Genomic DNA, 17,881 nt, shown 5'->3' with positions numbered 1-17,881 from the left:
AATAGGTCATGTTAATTAGAGGCACGCTAACGGATGTGAATTAACAACAGTATGAATATTCTTCTCTCTCTTTCTCTCTTCCCCCTCTCTTATTTTCTTTCTTTTTCCTTCCCTTTCGTGCATATTTTAATCTTATTTTAAAATATATCTTTTTAGAGAATTTTAATCAATATTCCCCTCATTTTAGGTGCTCATTTTATTATTAATAATGCTACTTACATATGCACAGTTGTAAAAAATTAAAGTTTTGTTAAAACTTTAAATTACAGTCACATATAAAAATATCGCCGTTACAGGAAACACTTAACACGGAAATTATGTACAAATTTACGAAAGAATAATCTTAAATAATTTTTGCATAATTGTTATTTTTAAAGTGCTTCTAACGATAATTTTCATACGTTTGGTGCTATCAAAGAAAATTTTAGAAAATTAATGAAATAAGATCTAAAAGTTTTATATCAAAAATTTAAAACATAATTATTTTATTTCTTTAAAAGGATATGAAACCTCGCAAATATGAAATATTATTAGACAAAAGCAGGGTATTTCTTTTTCGCCTTGTTTTGTTCCTTCTCGCCTCGTCACGAACCACTCGATTCTTTTCATGTCGGCCGCTGCAATAAGCCATCTTAAAGCTCACTTCGAGGTTCTCTTCTTAAACCTATTTCGATGAAAGGAGTAAGGACCATGAGGAACAAGGACAAAGAATGTAAGAACAAGCGGGCAATGAGATCAGCCGAACTCAATGTGCGTTTTCGAACGTATTAATGCACCATGACAAAATGAAAGAAAAACTAAAATAAAATTAAAAAAGGAAAAAAGTGAAAGGAAACGTCGCCAACGATTATGTCGTCGCGAAACGTCCTTTCGCGCCCAAGGTGACCCAGAAAGTCATTTGAATTTAACCTGGGCTACGATAAATGGCAAACTTCGTCGACAAGCAGAATAGGACGTAGATTAACTGCGCTTTGTACCGTGGATCGATACAGTTACAATGAAACAGAAAGGCTAATGGATTTGAAACATGAATTTTTACGTTCGGCATTCCGCAAATGGAATATCCCATTTTGGTCGAGGAAGAATTCCGCAAATCGACATTTCAATATAATCCGGGAGTAATTGTGTGTTGGACTAAATTTTATATTTTATATCAGTCAAATACACCGTAGTGTATCGTCTTTCTTGCTTCACCACGTACGTACAATACGCGAATTTGCTCGCGAGGATTACCATACGCAAAGTAACTTGCGATTTCGTGCCCAATTACGAAATGTAATAGCAGAGCAATCCATTTACGCAAACGTGATTGGACGTAACAGGGAAAAGTAGTCCGCCTCGTGTCAGAACTTTCTGACTTAATATACGAGTTCCTTCGCATTTTCCGACTATTACCGTCGGCTTTTTCGGACGATAACACCGGTTATCTCATTTTACTCGAGTTCGTTTTCTGGCCTTAAACTGTTTTAAGCACTCGAACTACAAGGATTTCTCTGGCGTGATCGCAGCACGGATCTGGAATTGTCCGGGACGATTAACATTACTTGGCAATACGATTATCGTGGATTCTTAACTTCGAAATAGCTAGTTTCTGAACTTTATCTTTATGCATATTTTCTGTATCAAATCTACAGATTTGATTATTAGACACTAACGTGCGCCTGTATGTTCGAGTCGCGACTTCCCGTAATTTAACGTAATTTTAATTAGCACCATTGGATTTCTTGTCTCAAAAACTATAAAAAACGATGTCAATTTTATTTTTCGCGAACAAGAATACCCTTCTTTTAAAATGTATTATTCATGGTTTTACGGACATCAAATATATTAAATATTATATGTATGTTGAAAATTATTAAACGATTTAATTTGTCTGCGAACGTGACAAGATTTAACCAGAGATGATATAATGGTAAAATTATTTATTTATGCGTCGCGATTGACCACGCGTTGCATTTGCCCACGTCGCGATTGATTATGCGTTGCAATTGGCCGCGTTACGATTGCCCACGTCGCGATTGACCACGCGTTGTGATTGCCCACGCGTTGCAATTGACCACGTCACGATTATCATCTCTAAACAAATTTCGTATATTGGTAAAAATTGATTTTAAATAAATTAAGAAAAAAAATTATCAGAGATTATCCGAGACTAAATAATGTTTACTCAATTTTTTTTAATAATAAAAAATATTAAAAATAACATTAATGACAAAAATAACTAAATATTCACATTTCGTCATACCGCCCCTCCCCCCAAAACAACTCTCTGGATCCGCCACTGACTATAACAGTTACGATCTATACTTGCATCATCGTTGTAAAGTATTAACTTCTCTTCGCGCAATGATGCAATCCATGGAACTCATGTTTATACAATAATAATATAATCGTCTTGAACATTAATCTTTTATTTTGCTACTTGTAGAATATTTGTCATATAACAAATATAGATTAATCTCAAATATATGCATTTGTTATAAAATAAAAAATAAAAAATCTGTAAATTACAATTTTATTAAAATAAAATATAATTATAACGTATTTAATATGCTAGCATTGTCATTTTTAATTGAATAAACATTATGATTATTTAAAATTTTTGTCGAAGAATAATCGTCTTTTAAACAAAAATATATTGTTAGAAAATTGTGGACAAACATCTTGTATATTAATCTGATAAATATTTATCATGATAATCATTTTAAATGATTTTTAAGACAAAAAGCCATGAGCAATTTATAGAAAATTCTTTATCACAGGAGCTCTACAGTTGCGTTTTTGAAAATACATCAAGCTGAAGTCATATATATTTATGTATGCATATTGTTAATCCATAAAAGTCGACTACATTTGAAAGTATTTGGTTTAAAATACAAAGAGCTGAAAAATAATGAGTAAAATAACAGCACTTACAATTTGTCGAAACAAGATGTTTTTATCGTGTCACATGTTTTACATTTTCTAAAATGTTTCTAAAATATTGATATTATATTGATATTATACATAAAATATTGATCATTAATCATTAAAGATTATGTAAAGTTAAATTTAACATAATATTTCAATATTTTTATTACAGTATCGATTTTATGATTAAGATTCGGTTTCTTCTCCTCCCTCCTCTCTCTCTCTCTCTCCCTTTCTCTCTCTCGATCAATTTTATATTTTAATTTTAGAAATGGATATTCTACATTCAATTTTTATAATATCGAATAATTATATATATCAAATATATTATGGAGATATCGATATTCAGTGGTAAGTTTTCATTAATTAATCTGCGTTGCATCGTCAACTTGCGTAATTGAAATTTGATAAAAGGCGGCATAATTATCAATATTACATAATTTGCTCAGATAAATAATATATTAATTAGATATAATAGTTCAACCGAACATTCGCAAGCTTAAATTGTAATTAATCAATATTACGGCTAGACATTTACTCCAGTAATGCTACAATATTACCGTAAGTAAACGGTATTGTTATAGTATTTAAAAAATTGTTATTTATTAATCCATATTTTTATTCATTAAGTACAAGTAATGATTTATAAAAAATTATCTACTAAATAAATACGCATAACATTACTTCTACAACTTTTCGGTGCTATGGCAGTTTTTTGTGCTTTCATAAATCGTGTGAAGTACGAGTTCTCGAATTCGCCTGTGTAAACAAAATGCAAAGCGCGCGCGTTTTTCACCATTTTAATGGCATACTGCACAATCATAAAAATAAAATTTTACGAAAAATAATGATTATGATATTTTTAGTATTTTATGGAAATATAAGTTAACTTTTTGTTGTAAAATATTCTCATCATTTCCATATGCAAAAATATTGAGATAAAGTTTTGAATGAATTAAAGATTGTCAATAAGCTAAATTTATATAACTTTTACAAATCACATCATTTATATCTCCAATTAAACTCGTTTCTACAAGGTACATAAAATATTACGCTTTATAAATAATTTGTATTATAAAATAAACTTGCACAATTTTGCATAAATAAAATTTTGTTTTGAGTTTTAAAACGATATATTTGTTGAAAGCTGTGTTACTAGCAGACTTAGAAATGTATAAAAGAACGGATCGTAAAAGGCGCCATAAATAATTTTGCGCCATAATTTTCCAGACGGCTGACAACCAGTTGAAAGGCTAAAAGCCTTTTGTCTCCAGTTTTGTTTAATCCGCGAAAAAAATTGCAGCACGGACGTAGTTTCATTTTATCGCAGCCAAATTATCACTGCGTACTTAAATATCACATATCCTGTATTTTAAACTATGTATTTTACGTATTCAAATATGTATATTCTGAAGTATATTTTAACTCAATGAGATATAAGCACGTCATTCTTCTTCCGTTTAATATACATTTAGATATTTATAATTGCAATTCTGCTAAAAAACTGAACTAAAATTGTCTTTATATATAACCTGTTCATTTTTATAATTTTATAATTAAATAAATAAATCTTAAAATTCAAATTCCCATTTGTTACATTTATAATTACAATTTAATTGGAGAACTTAGATAAGGTTTATCTTAAGACACAATTTGAGTTTTAATTCTTACGGTTTAATAATTAATCCTTGAGAGAAGCGTTATTATGTATATAATTTCTGAGTTTTATAACATTTTTCCAGAAATGACTTGAGAAGAGAACAGTTACAGATATTAATTGACATGTCAGTGTTACGTGAATATTATGTATCTGCTGATATTAAATGAATTGCATATGAAAGGAGCGTAGAGAAATTTCTCGTTCTATATAGATATCTTCGTGCAGCCACATCTATAACGGGAGAATCGCGAAACGAGTATATAGGCACCATTTGCACGAACTACAACTGACTAATGTAACTTAAGATCTCTCTTGGGGAACCATTGCCTAAGATGCTATTTTGGGAGCAGGATCGTTCGGAATTATCGAGAATTTATTCGAACACTTGCAGACAAATCCGAAGTTAACCTACCATGAAACAGAAAAATGAGAAAATGAATTAGCTAAAATATCTGTATTTTTTTGAAGTATTTTTGTGTCTATATAATATCGAACAGATATTACAGTAAATATTTAATTATTAATTTTAAATATTTGTTTAAACAAATTTTAAGTTAAAATTAAAATATACATTATTCTGTAATCTTTGCATTTTTAAAGCTTAATTTGCAAAAAAGCTTGCTTAACTTTTCTAGTATTTATCATTTTAATGGATATCCGAACATTTTAGCTAAAAAAAACTTTTAAATTTCTCAAAGGTTACACAAGTCACAGGACATCATATATAATTAGTGTTAGAATTACGCGAATCTAACGCAATGTGGATTTACCTTCTCATACCGACGTTGGTATTGCGGCAATTAATCCCTATACGAGTTTACCACTTGGAGGGCCAGTACCTGGATAGCATTACGTGCGCAAAATTATGGCTCATGTGGCGAATATTGTTGCTCATATCAAGATAATTTATCGTCGTTCGCATAGTTTTGAATGGTATTTCAGAATATGAACACGCAGGATATGTCACAGAGAGTGAGCCCAGCAAAAAGAGATAGACGTTATTACGAAAATTGGATTTTATCCCGCACTGCGGTGGACGATAATTGAATCAACGAAACATCGCCGCGTACGCTAATATGTTCTCTCTGCATTTACAGAAAATCCCGGAGAAAGACAAAAACAGGGAAAAATATTCTCGTAAAGACATGTCATGATATGTTAGACACATATGCAACTATTAATAAATTATTTCGTCTCGTAACTACCACGAGAAACGTTCTCTAAATCTCTTGTGTTTCCCCACGCATGAGTGATAGACGTCGTTAGGCTTCAAATAGCGTACCTCCTGTTCATTGTTTCATTTAACCGACGTGCTATCCTATTCTCTGGACGAAATTTATACGTGCAAATATTTGCGGAATTGTGGATGCTTCATTTGCAAATAGAGAAGTACGAAGTATATTTATACGAACCAGGAAAAGAACGCTTATCGCTAATTTTATTTGTACGTATGCATTAAGAAGCTTTGACGAATTTATCTTTGTATGTATAAACAAATAATAAAACTTTTTTTTAATATTCAATATTCAAAATAAATTTTTAATTGGATTTTAACTTGGCGCAGATTATTATAATCTTAATCTGTATTGCCAAATTTAAATATGAAGAAAAGAATTTAAAATTGAAATTCATTTCTAATAAATTTCCAATATAATCTTTGTTAAAAAAAAGTACTTGTATATTTTTCACATACGTTTTATTTTTTAAACATTTATTTCTTAACAACTGTATATACATATTCAACGTAATCGGTATATAATTGAGGTTTTTTTAAGAGAGTTTATGGATATTGATAAATTTAGCGTCACGGTGAGAATATTGGTGGTTGCTTTACCACTCAAGATTCAATATCAGTTTTTATTTTCCATAATATTATTAATTTTCCTAATTATTATTTATTTAAAAGGTGTCAAAAATCTTTAGCTTAATCCTGTATCCCTCTTTGCGAAAAGATAATGGATAAAAATAAGATTAAATAAAATAAGAAAGAAAAAGAAAATATTATTTAACAAGAGAAATGATAAAAATAAGGAAAGTAAGGACTTATTTTCCACGAAATTTCCACGAATCGATATTATATCCTGAGGGATAATCTCCCGCCGAGTACGAGCTTCCGCTCTTTTTCTTCACGTGAAAGCGCACGCTATCGCTTGGCAGTGATCCTCGACAAGACGATGGGGATATTTCGCCACGGCATGTGTTTCTAGGAGAGAAGGATCATTCCAGGACGGTTCAACGTTGCTCGCGCGAGTGGCGGGCCCTCGTGTATAATTAGATGTCCTAGTTTACCACGCGGCATGTCATTATGGAATCCGTTCGCCAGCGAATGTATGTCTCTACGCGCTACCCCGAACCCAGGCTTGTGTTCGCGCTTCGCTCGATAATGTAAGCGGCCCTGCAAAGTAATTTCGCATACGCGTATGTACAGTTAAAAGTTGACAGATGCGACCTGGACAACTCATATGCAACTCTCTTATTATTCTCAATATGTAATATATATACATATATATGTATATAGCATAACAGGAAGGAAGAGAAGTGAATGTAGTAGTGACTAGATTTTACATCTTGCAGTGCATATTTAGGTAAAACTAATCTTTTCGTCTTTTGATTCCCGAAGACTAAATGTATAACAGACATTTTACATGCATTTCTCTTCCTTCCCGTTGATACTTTTTTCATCGCGAATATCCCATCTATCGTTCGAACTTCATCGAAAACGTGCCGAGAATATTTTCACTTCATTCCACCCGCATAGGATGTTCGCCATGTAATGGTCGCCAGAAAATTTGAATCTTTTATTTATTTCTCATAAAACCTTTATTCAACTTAAATTAAACTTTTACATTTGACATATTAATCAATCTTAACTGCGCTTTATTGCGATTAACTCATTAATTCGACAAATCTTTCTCTTTCTAACGTAAGTTTTAAACAGTAACTAAACTATAGAAAAGGTTGTTTCTTTAAATTATCTAAAAGTCATATTATCTAGCCTTCTTTGTTAAAGAAAAATTATTTCGATTTTCTGAAAGAAACAGCATCCTTTTTAACGAAAGTAATTAGAACAGTTTGTATACAAACCTGCAACAATACTGAAATAATACAGCTGCATTAATTGTGAAGTAAATGCAACATAAGACAATTTACTGTTATTGTGTAAATTTCATTTTGAAAGTTGTTGGCTATTGACTGTAAATAAAAATAATTACTATTTAGGTATTTCTTTTTTAAATCATTTCAATTTTAAACTTTAAATAGAATTTTTTCGAACATATATAAAATTATTTATGCTATTATTTTAACTTCTCGGTTTTCCAGAATATATCAGAAAGTCAAATTATAATGAATACTCTAGCAAGTGCGGTCAGAGGACTCGTGAGACCAATTTTCACAGCACTCATCCGTTCGTCCTTCACCTGTAGCTCGACGGTGCCCAGATCTATGAAATAACTTTTTGTTATTTTGATGTCGGACTGCCACCGATGATCCAAGTGCATAATATATATAGAGTATTTTAAAAGTTGCATTTTACGTCTGTAATTTTAATAACGTACACACACATCTTCGATAAACTATCCTGAATTAAATTAGTCAACACTTTAACTTATTTAATGAATATGATTTTGATTTGATCAATCAGTTTATTAAAGGTGTTACTTTGCTTTCTCCAATTTCAGCTTGTCATACGACAAAATTTATTTTGCAAAAATTATTTACAATTATAAAATTATTTAAAAAAAATGATAAAGAGTTTGATATTTTTTCCTCTTTTAATAATCAATACTTATCTATTTTATTAAACTATGTAAATCATTTAGGAGGCAGCACAAATTCTCTTCTTCTCTTTTAATACTCTGTATTTTTTGTACCTGTGTTTACATCACAATATACACTTCTATGAAGAATATATACGAAACAGATATATGGTGATTTAATAATGGCGGATTGTATCAGTTGACGTATTTTATGATACACTACCGATCACGTATCAGGAGGGGGAGATTGTACGGATAACCAGGCTCCGGAATGTCTCGTGGGATCTAAAACACCTGCATTCAGTTCCATAACTCTAACCATTCTTCTAAGCCACGATTCCATTGGCGAATCTCTCGAGTCTATGCCTTCTGGAAACTGGCCAAAGTCACTCTCTAGCTTCGCCTTCTCTTCCTCTTTCCCTAAGGGCATTCTTACCAGTTTCTCAAGGAAATGCATGCAGCAAGCCAATGACAATTACAGTCTCTAACATACGTTTTTCTTTGGCTACATTACAAGATAAGCAATGGAATTTATGGAAATTGCTTCTGACGTACAAATAATACGCTGTTTATGTGCTTTAATATAAAATGAAAACACAAAGCTAATTTATTATCCACTCCATTAAATCTCTCATCAAAAAGTATAATAACATTCCGACAAAGTTCCTTACTCTTGAAATCAATTAATAATGTCGAGAAAGTAAAATGTAAAAATAATGGAAGTAACGAATATTGCGGAAATATTTTTATTCTGAATTATTTATTCGAGAGACTGAGGGATTTCTGCGTTATATTACAATAAAACGTTATCACTTCGCTTTAAATAAATTTGAAAAAACATCCGCTATTTACCTTAACCGGATTGTATAAGACTTATTTCTCCGAAATAATACGTATTGAGGTCAGCCAAAAATAGCTTGCTTCTCTAGAAGGGAATTTATGTATCTCGAAATTTTCCCTACTCTACTTACTTTAATCGGTACATTCCAATAAATTATATTCTCCGATAACAATGCTGCACCGATTCTGAGGATACTCTATAAGATTCACATAAGTTGAAAAGCGAATAATCAGTATTTTTAAATTTAAAGAAAGTTCTCGATTCGTATTTCAGAATACGTTAACAGGCTTACGTACATTACATACACGTACACAAAACTGAAACTTTTATTGTGGCAAACATCAATTTGAATAATTCAGGACATATTAATCTCAATATCAAATCATATTTCAATTTCTTCAAGTCGAAATTCATATACATATATCTTTATATCGAATATACGATATATATATCGAGACTTTAAATTTTAAAGTTTTAATCATGAACGCGTCCGAACACATTTTCCTTTTCCCCGATAAAAATTCTCCAGAGGAACTATCCCACCAGATATTCTGAGGTTAAATCAAGACTGCAATGCGGCTGCAAAAATAATGCTTTTATTTTTATCATATACTCTTTCCAATCTTATAACTTTAAAAAATTGTGATTTTTTTTCTTGATTTCTATACAAGTAGCGTGCATATAAGCCAATATCTAGATGAGCGCTTTTTCGGGTGAAAAATGAAGAATATATTTTCTTGAAACGCGGCCAAGGTCGAATCAAACGTCGCTCCTTTGACCAATCTTTTCTCGAGTAACAAAAAGCTTTGTCGACTGCTTGCGAGATATTGTCGATGCCAGCTGGGCAACAATACAGGCACGCGGTCTGAAGAAACTTGAATGGAACCACTTGAATGAGAAATTTATAAACTTTTCGGATTTTGATAATTTGCCAATCTTCAGATGGAATAGTAAATCAAATCGCGCAAAATTCGGAAAGTCCATCCATGTCTATAGTATATATAGCTATAAATTTGTTGTTTATTTTTTGATATGATATTAATCGGCCATTATCTGACAACTAATAACAATATGTTTTCAATAATTTTTAAAATATAAGAATCTCTAAATGGAAATAATAAAAAAATATCAAATTAAATATTTATTAAATGTTTAAGAGCTAATCGGGTTACCAGTCAACAAGTTATTAGTTCTTTTATAGATTTTACAATTAGTAATTCAAATTAGTAATTACATACAATTAAAGTAATTAAAAAATTTCTTAATTATATATGGTAATATTTTTGCCAAAGTAATAATTATATTGTTCTCTATTTTTGCTTTAAATTTTCAAATTGACAGATAAAAAATTATTCATAAAATCTGTATAATTTTTTGTCATCAATTAAATCTCGGATATAAAGCTCTTAATGACGTATCATTATTTTGCCTACTATTTATTAGAGAAGATTGTTTTTATTATGGAAAATGGAATCGGAATCGGCATTGTTCTCAAGTGACGTGACATCTTGATAGAGAATGTTGCTCTCTCAATTCATTACACCGAATGGACATCGTCGCTATCGCGATGTGGTGATTATCTGCGATAGTATGTATGCTAATTTGATTAGCGGACTTGCCGAATCCGCGTGCCTAATTCGTCCGCATGAAAATCCAGCTCCGCGCGCCGGCGAATTAGTTAATTGAACTGCTGCGGATTAGCGAATTAAATCAACAAGTTGAGAAACGACTTGGCGAACGACGTAGATTGCTGTAGAAGTGACGCCATTGGATTTAACGCGATTAATTAATAATATTGCATCGTCGGCTAATACATCAAACAATTCTGAAACTCGTCCGTCAAGTACTTGCGAATTTTAATGAGATGTAATGTACGGTTTTGGCTCATTGCGTAATGATAACGAATTATATCAGTTTTAAACATTAATTACATTAATAAGATCAATCTATATTACATATTTATGTGTCATTTCCGACCAAAAGACACGATTTCTCGAGTGGTACATGTACCACATCCGCTAAATAGATTAATAATGATATTCATTAATATTAATAGGCTACGAATAGGTTATTATTATAATTAATATTAATATATCTGCAGCAATTTATTATTTCTGATATCATGAGAAGAGTTTTAATTGCAAAGAAACATATATGAAGAACACATTACTTAAATTATATCTTTATTATTCCATGTTGTGTAATGAAAATCAATTACTTTTTATTAGAATTTTACATAACTAATTTTTTTTGCTTAGAACTGCAATTAAATCTATATCTGCAAATATAGGTACCTACCCAGATATAATAGCACAGAGAGTGAAAAAAGAACTCAGTTATATGTCACCAATTCTGAGTTCAATTTTAGATGCAAAAAAAATTCTTTTTCTAAAAGGGATTCTTTTTGCACCTAAAAATGAACTTAGAATTGATGACATAAAACTGAATATACTAATGAATTAATTCTTTTGGGCTCTCTGGAGTGTGCTATCTGGATAATTACCTTAAAAGAGCGCCTTTATCCATTCTGTCAGTTATTACGCTGTTCGCAAAAAATAGATTTCGAATTTATATTTTTATATTTTGTCAACTAAATGCTCGGCAATTTATTCTTTATTATTATTTGACAGAATCTAGCATAGAGAAATGATTTCTGCGTATTAAATGTGGCTATAGCACATCTCCGAAAGACACGACATCGCGATATTCGATCCTCGTTCAATTATCCCCAAAGTCAGATGATCAGGTCGAACACACCGTAGTTTCGGCCAAGTTTCGGTGTAATTGCCGCCGCAAGTTTCTAATTGTGATTTCAAGCCAAGTCTCTTGCTAGAAACTTGAGAAATTAAATTACTGATAAATTCATGTAGTGCGATCCAGTAAATTGAATGAATTTACTTCTCACGTACGTGTGAGAAATTGTATCACTTTACCCGTTTAGTATTGACTAACGGTTTATTGTGCTTGTTAAAAGATTTGATAACCAATAATATATCATATGATATTGTCGCGGAAGATGTCATATTAATACAAATCGTAATCTCCTAATATTTTTATATTTTACAAAACTGGGAAATATGTTAATCTTTAAGTTACAATGTAATATAACGAAAAATATACAGAAAATAGAACCAGTTTAAAAGCTTAAACTTTAAAAAGTAAATGTATATGTAGATGTATGTAAAAAAATCTGGTAAAATCTGACGGAATCGATGAAGACATTCGTACTTTCACCATTCGCGAAGACAAAGCCTTGAGGATTTAGAGACAATCTTAAGATTCGAAACTTGAATCTTCCTACCGTCTTCTACACGCTCCTTTTTGCGGATCTAATGGTATTCTTCGAAAGATTTCTTCCATTCCTGAGGCATTCTTATATATGATCTAATCTCTGGCTTGAATTTTAGCGAGACATATTCACAGTTTGAAGTATAGCTGTTCTATCAAAAAATTCAAGCTTTATATTTAATCCTAATATATGTAGTATATAAACTATATTTTCTGCAAGACATAGAATCATTTGCTTACCTAGGTCACTGTTCTCGTTACTCGGTAAACGTTTCTCCGATGTGAGAATTTAGTGGTCCCAACATCGATCAATTGCGAGTGACGTTCTTACGGTATAAGAAAAATGAATAGTGAGTAAGTACGCGTACACAGCCCAACAGGGTCCATCTATCTTTCTGATTTACTCTAGCGGAACATTTCTGTGTACATTATACATATATGATCAATGCAATTTCTTTCTTTTTCACATTGGGATATTCGTCACCTTTTCATTAGACGCGCTTCATCTCCTGTCGAGTATTATCGTTGATCAATAAACGTAATCTGTTGTAGAAGGAACAAGTTTATTTACGTTATAGAAGTGAAAAAAATCTATTTGAATCTTTCATAATACGATATAATAGTAATTATTAATACTGCTGTACGTATGAATTTAATAGCGTTCAAACGAAAAGATCTTACTTAAGTTCGTGAGAAAATAAAATAATATTTTAAGATATTTCACTATTTCAACTATTTTGCAAAATAATCATTTATTAGTACATTTTTCATAATTTTGCATGTACAACTACATTTCGTTATAAAACATACGAAGCTGGCGAAGCTGTGGCAAAGCTACTTATATATCATATGTGTTTTATCACGTTTGTCAGCGATACATAGCTGAATGTAGGTTGAGATATAGCATTTTAGTATCAAAAATTTAGTGGTTTCGAAAACTTTCAAGTAAAATTTTTATGTTGCAACGCTTCGCTTGCATCCATCTGACAAAACTCGATTCGTGAACTCAGATCAATTCATAACATTTAGATATCAATATGCCCAAGCAATTAATAATTTGTTTCTACTTCCCTATCACAATTTATTACAGAAAACTCGCGAAAACTTAAATAAAATATATTAACTTATTACATGCAATTCTGAAAATAAAAATTAATGACCGTGGGATATAAAACCTAGATAAAAACATTTGCTATACAAGGATCATTTTTGTAAAACTTTCTGTTGATCGCTTAATTATCATGCAATTGTATATTGGTTGCTTTCACCAATCTATCTACTTTTATTTTATCATCATTAAAATATTAATTTTAAAAAATATGCCAGATCTATTAATAGTCAAAGAAAAGAGCAAAATTGTTAATAATATATTATGAAATTGTTATTTATAATAACAAAATAACGAATCAATTTCATTAACTATGCAATTTCTAATACGTACTCATTAATTATGCATGAGGGAGTTTTTACCACTTTATAAATGGTATTGACAATAAGCATTAATATATCATTATAAATGCTAATAATTAAATGGCTTGGCAAATGATAATGATATTATTATAACATTTTTCGTATGTCTCTTCTGCAAACATTTCAATTTAAAATGTTTATTAAAAATGGATCTGCAATTGCAACTAATACTCCATCGTTTATTGGCGTATTTTTAGAAACTGTATTAATAATTTTATTTTTACAATAAACTAACTTGCGCTATTAATAAAAATAACGAAACAATGATGCGTTTGTTCGTAACTAAAAATTTTGAATAGGGACACGCCGTTAGTTAAATCAACATGAATTTCAAAGTTATACGAAAATAACCTTGTAATGTGACAATTCGTCGAATTTATATAGATTCAAATTGCTATGCTTCCCAAATTGGATTTTACTTCAATGAAAGTAGAACGCGGATTACTATACAAAGTGAATAAATCTAATTTGACAACATCAAAATGCGTCCTTGAAAAAAAATTAAGGGATTGGATGTAATTATTTTTGTCATATACGTATCGTAAAATGTAGAGAAACTTATTGCTTATAACTAAATTTGAACAATTGATTATAATGATTAGTCATTTAAATTCAAACAAACTTTGCCGTATTTGATACATATCGATTATATCCTTTAAATAAAGCCATTATTGAAAAAACGTTGCTAAGAAAAAAATGTCTGAAATTATCAGACATACGAACTGATTCGCGAACTAATGCACTTGCTGTCTCCGGAAGAGAAAGTACTGAGTGGAATGCACGCGAGGATGGTCTAGAGGGTGAGAGGTTGGAGAACATGGAAGAGAATCCAGGACGAACGAGGGAGGATTTGTTCGGCATTGTGCCGCTTGAAGCTTCAGGATCCCTCTCGCTGAGAGATTACTAGGATTCTGACTATATAACAGATACGTCGAACGAAAAAAAAGAGGATAGAAAAATTGATGGAAACATTGAATGCATGGATAGTGCCCTATGAAAATGTCGGAAGAGATCTGTCCACGCTTTCGGAAAATAAAGAAACAGTGAAAAAATTGGGAAAGAGATATTAATTTTACTATCGATCTCTTTTTCTCATTCTCACAAAGTCTAAATTTTTATTCCCAATAATATATGCATAATCATTTTTTAGTAACATTTTCTTCAATTTAATGGCATTACTAATCTTCTTCCATTTTTATTGACCATTGTTTTCTACATAAATCAATCACCATAATCTTTGGGGCTTAAAATCTGAGGAAATTTCACAAGAGGCGAGAATTTTATTAACCAGTTACTGTGGCAGGAAATTATTAGCCAACTGGTTAATGGACCATCTCTGCCTGCCAAAAATCAATTCTAGGTCCCTACATTGAATAGTGAGCGCAGTTACTAATGATAATGGCAACGGTGATTTGATCAAATTGCAGACGTTAGTTGTTCTATTTAAACATACACGCAAGCTGCGATAGTTAAGCATGATTGGGCGCACATAATGCAACATTGAAAAGCCGCAAATCCACAGCGTGCTCTGCCTACCTGCAGAATCGGCATAATTGCGGAACGATCAATAGTTTGTTAAACTGCATCGCGACTGTGCGCACAAACGGCAATACAATATTCAACATGATGCGCAAGATATACATTGCAGGGTCGATGTGACTTCTGATTTTTCTATCATTTAGTCAAAATTGATTGAACCAAATGTATCTCTCGTGCATAACGGAAACGAATGTATAATACGTGTACAGCAAAGTTAGTGGTATTAAATTATACGTGCAAATGTACGATAAATATTTATTATAACATTATACGTGTGCCAATGATTTGTGACAAGTATGCTATTAATAGAATGTCTATTAATAGTCGTAATACATTTGACAGCTGGCCTCCTCCTCTTCCTCCTCTTTCCCAGTAACGGAAATTACTTATATTCATTACATGCATGTTACATACATGTTTCACATCTCGCGTTTCGTTGAATACAAAAAAATATAGATTTGCTATCAAAAATACAATAGTAGAAAACTTTGTAACGTTTTAGATTCATTTTTTATTTATGCTTTTTTAAATATAAGCAATTTTTTATTATCAACTACGATATAAAATCAGTTTATGAGTTAATTGCCAATCAATTTTATTTCCATAATTAATTAAAGCACGTCGATCGAACATCGTAAATTATATTCAGTTTGATGAAAAGCTTTTGTATTCGCTTGCTCGCACGCTTTTTCCTACATAATTTCAAATCTAATTCATACCTATTATCTGACACACGGTTAAAATCTAACGTATCGAGCTGGAAATATTACAAAATTTGCGTCATACGATTTTCGATTATTAAATTCCCACGCATCTATTCGGATTTGCACAGTGAAGAAGAGTGGGACGCGAATAGATTGGCTCTCGTTTTTGGCTTCCATATCATCCGACATTAGTCGACGTCGATATCGATGAATCGTATTCGCCAGCAGATACGAATACGTACGTATCTGCTACTAATTCGGCCGCGAATCACGTTTAACCATCAACGTATCCACCGACGTGTGTACATCGTTGGCACTTTCGTGGCTTCTCGCTTAGTGGATTAACGGCAATTAACGCCGATTTATGGAGTAATCTATTTACCAAGCGCTAGAAAAATAACCGCCAACCGCGAATCGTTTTAAAGCGCATTTAACACAGCAAATAAAACAAATGCGTATTTATGAGATATAATAATAATATAACTTTATTACTTAATCACGTTTTTATTGATCATATTATTATCATGTAATTTCGAGCGCTATTTCGTTGTATCATTATTTTTTATTTTCTAGATTAATAATTTAAGAAAATACTATTTTCGATATATAAATAAAATATAATAAAATTATAAATTAATCATTACACTAAAAAGCTTTACTAGAAAACTTTATATGTTTAAAACCTGATGATACGACTCTCCTTACAAGTCTGTCAAGTTAAAATCTTAAAAAACAGATTGTCAGTAGCTACAAATATTCAAATATTTAAAAATTTCGAAAATTTGAAAATTTGGATTTTGTTAAAATGCAAAAAATGCTAATACATATTGATTGCGTAAATTTATAGTACTATCATCATCAATGCGAGCAACCGGGACAGTGCAGTTGGCAGGCAAGCTATGCTTTTTCACTGGGTCAAGTGTGAACCACTAATTACCCGCGGGTAACCTTGTTTTCCGTAGCAAAAGTAAACTTTGCCGCAGCACTCCCCGGCCTGATCCTGCAGTGACATTGTGTCGCAGGTATCCACTACGGAATAGACCACTTCTCGATGAAAAGCGTTCTCCTCGTACGTTAAAAAAATTCAATTTGTCTTTTGTGATTGTATTATCCTTTGTGGCGTCGTCGCGCTACGCAGAACAATGTCGAGCAAATTGTTATGCTCGTCCAGTGAGCATGCGTGATCTTTTTATTTAAAAATATATTTTATTTTTTCTAATTGTTTATTAATTGTCAAAAACATAAAGAAATATTTTAAGATTGGAAACTATGACAGGATGGAATAATTGTATTGTTTTTATTTTATTTTACCTCATTTTTTTTCGTCCAATTGTCTGATTATCGAGTTGAAAGAAAGAATATTTACTATACAAGATACTTTTATTTATATATACTGCAAGTTTAACAAAGAGTTTCTTTCGCGGAAAGTGTTCGTGTCTCGACTTAAAGTCGTGACTTAAAGTACTTGGATTACTAACAAGACAGAATTTATAGTTTCTTAATACTCGGCTTTACTCGCCGAATTTCTTGCTTAAATCTCTGAGTCCTCAAAACTGTCTCGCTCTAGTTTCTCTTTCTCAAAACTTTATATAATTCACATCCCTTCTAGAAAGAATAAGTTTATAACTCATCGAAAGAAAGTTGTCGATAAAATTAGATTCAAAGTTTTAAAGACCCGCAAAGATCTGCTAATACCGTTGGTTAAGTAAGT

At 31.4% G+C, this 17,881-nt stretch overlaps 1 protein-coding gene across 8 annotated transcripts in view; it reads left to right on the top strand.

Annotated features, from left to right (window-relative positions):
* LOC105454732 (kynurenine/alpha-aminoadipate aminotransferase, mitochondrial-like) overlaps nt 1-17,881 on the top strand; it is a 79,450-nt gene that overhangs the window by 15,590 nt on the left and 45,979 nt on the right. The gene's annotated exons all lie outside the window — the stretch shown is intronic.

This window comes from Wasmannia auropunctata, unplaced genomic scaffold, assembly GCF_000956235.1.
Source record: "Wasmannia auropunctata unplaced genomic scaffold, wasmannia.A_1.0 LD335976.1, whole genome shotgun sequence".
NCBI classification, from domain to species: Eukaryota; Metazoa; Arthropoda; class Insecta; order Hymenoptera; family Formicidae; genus Wasmannia; species Wasmannia auropunctata.
This window is presented reverse-complemented; position numbering and strand designations above follow the sequence as displayed.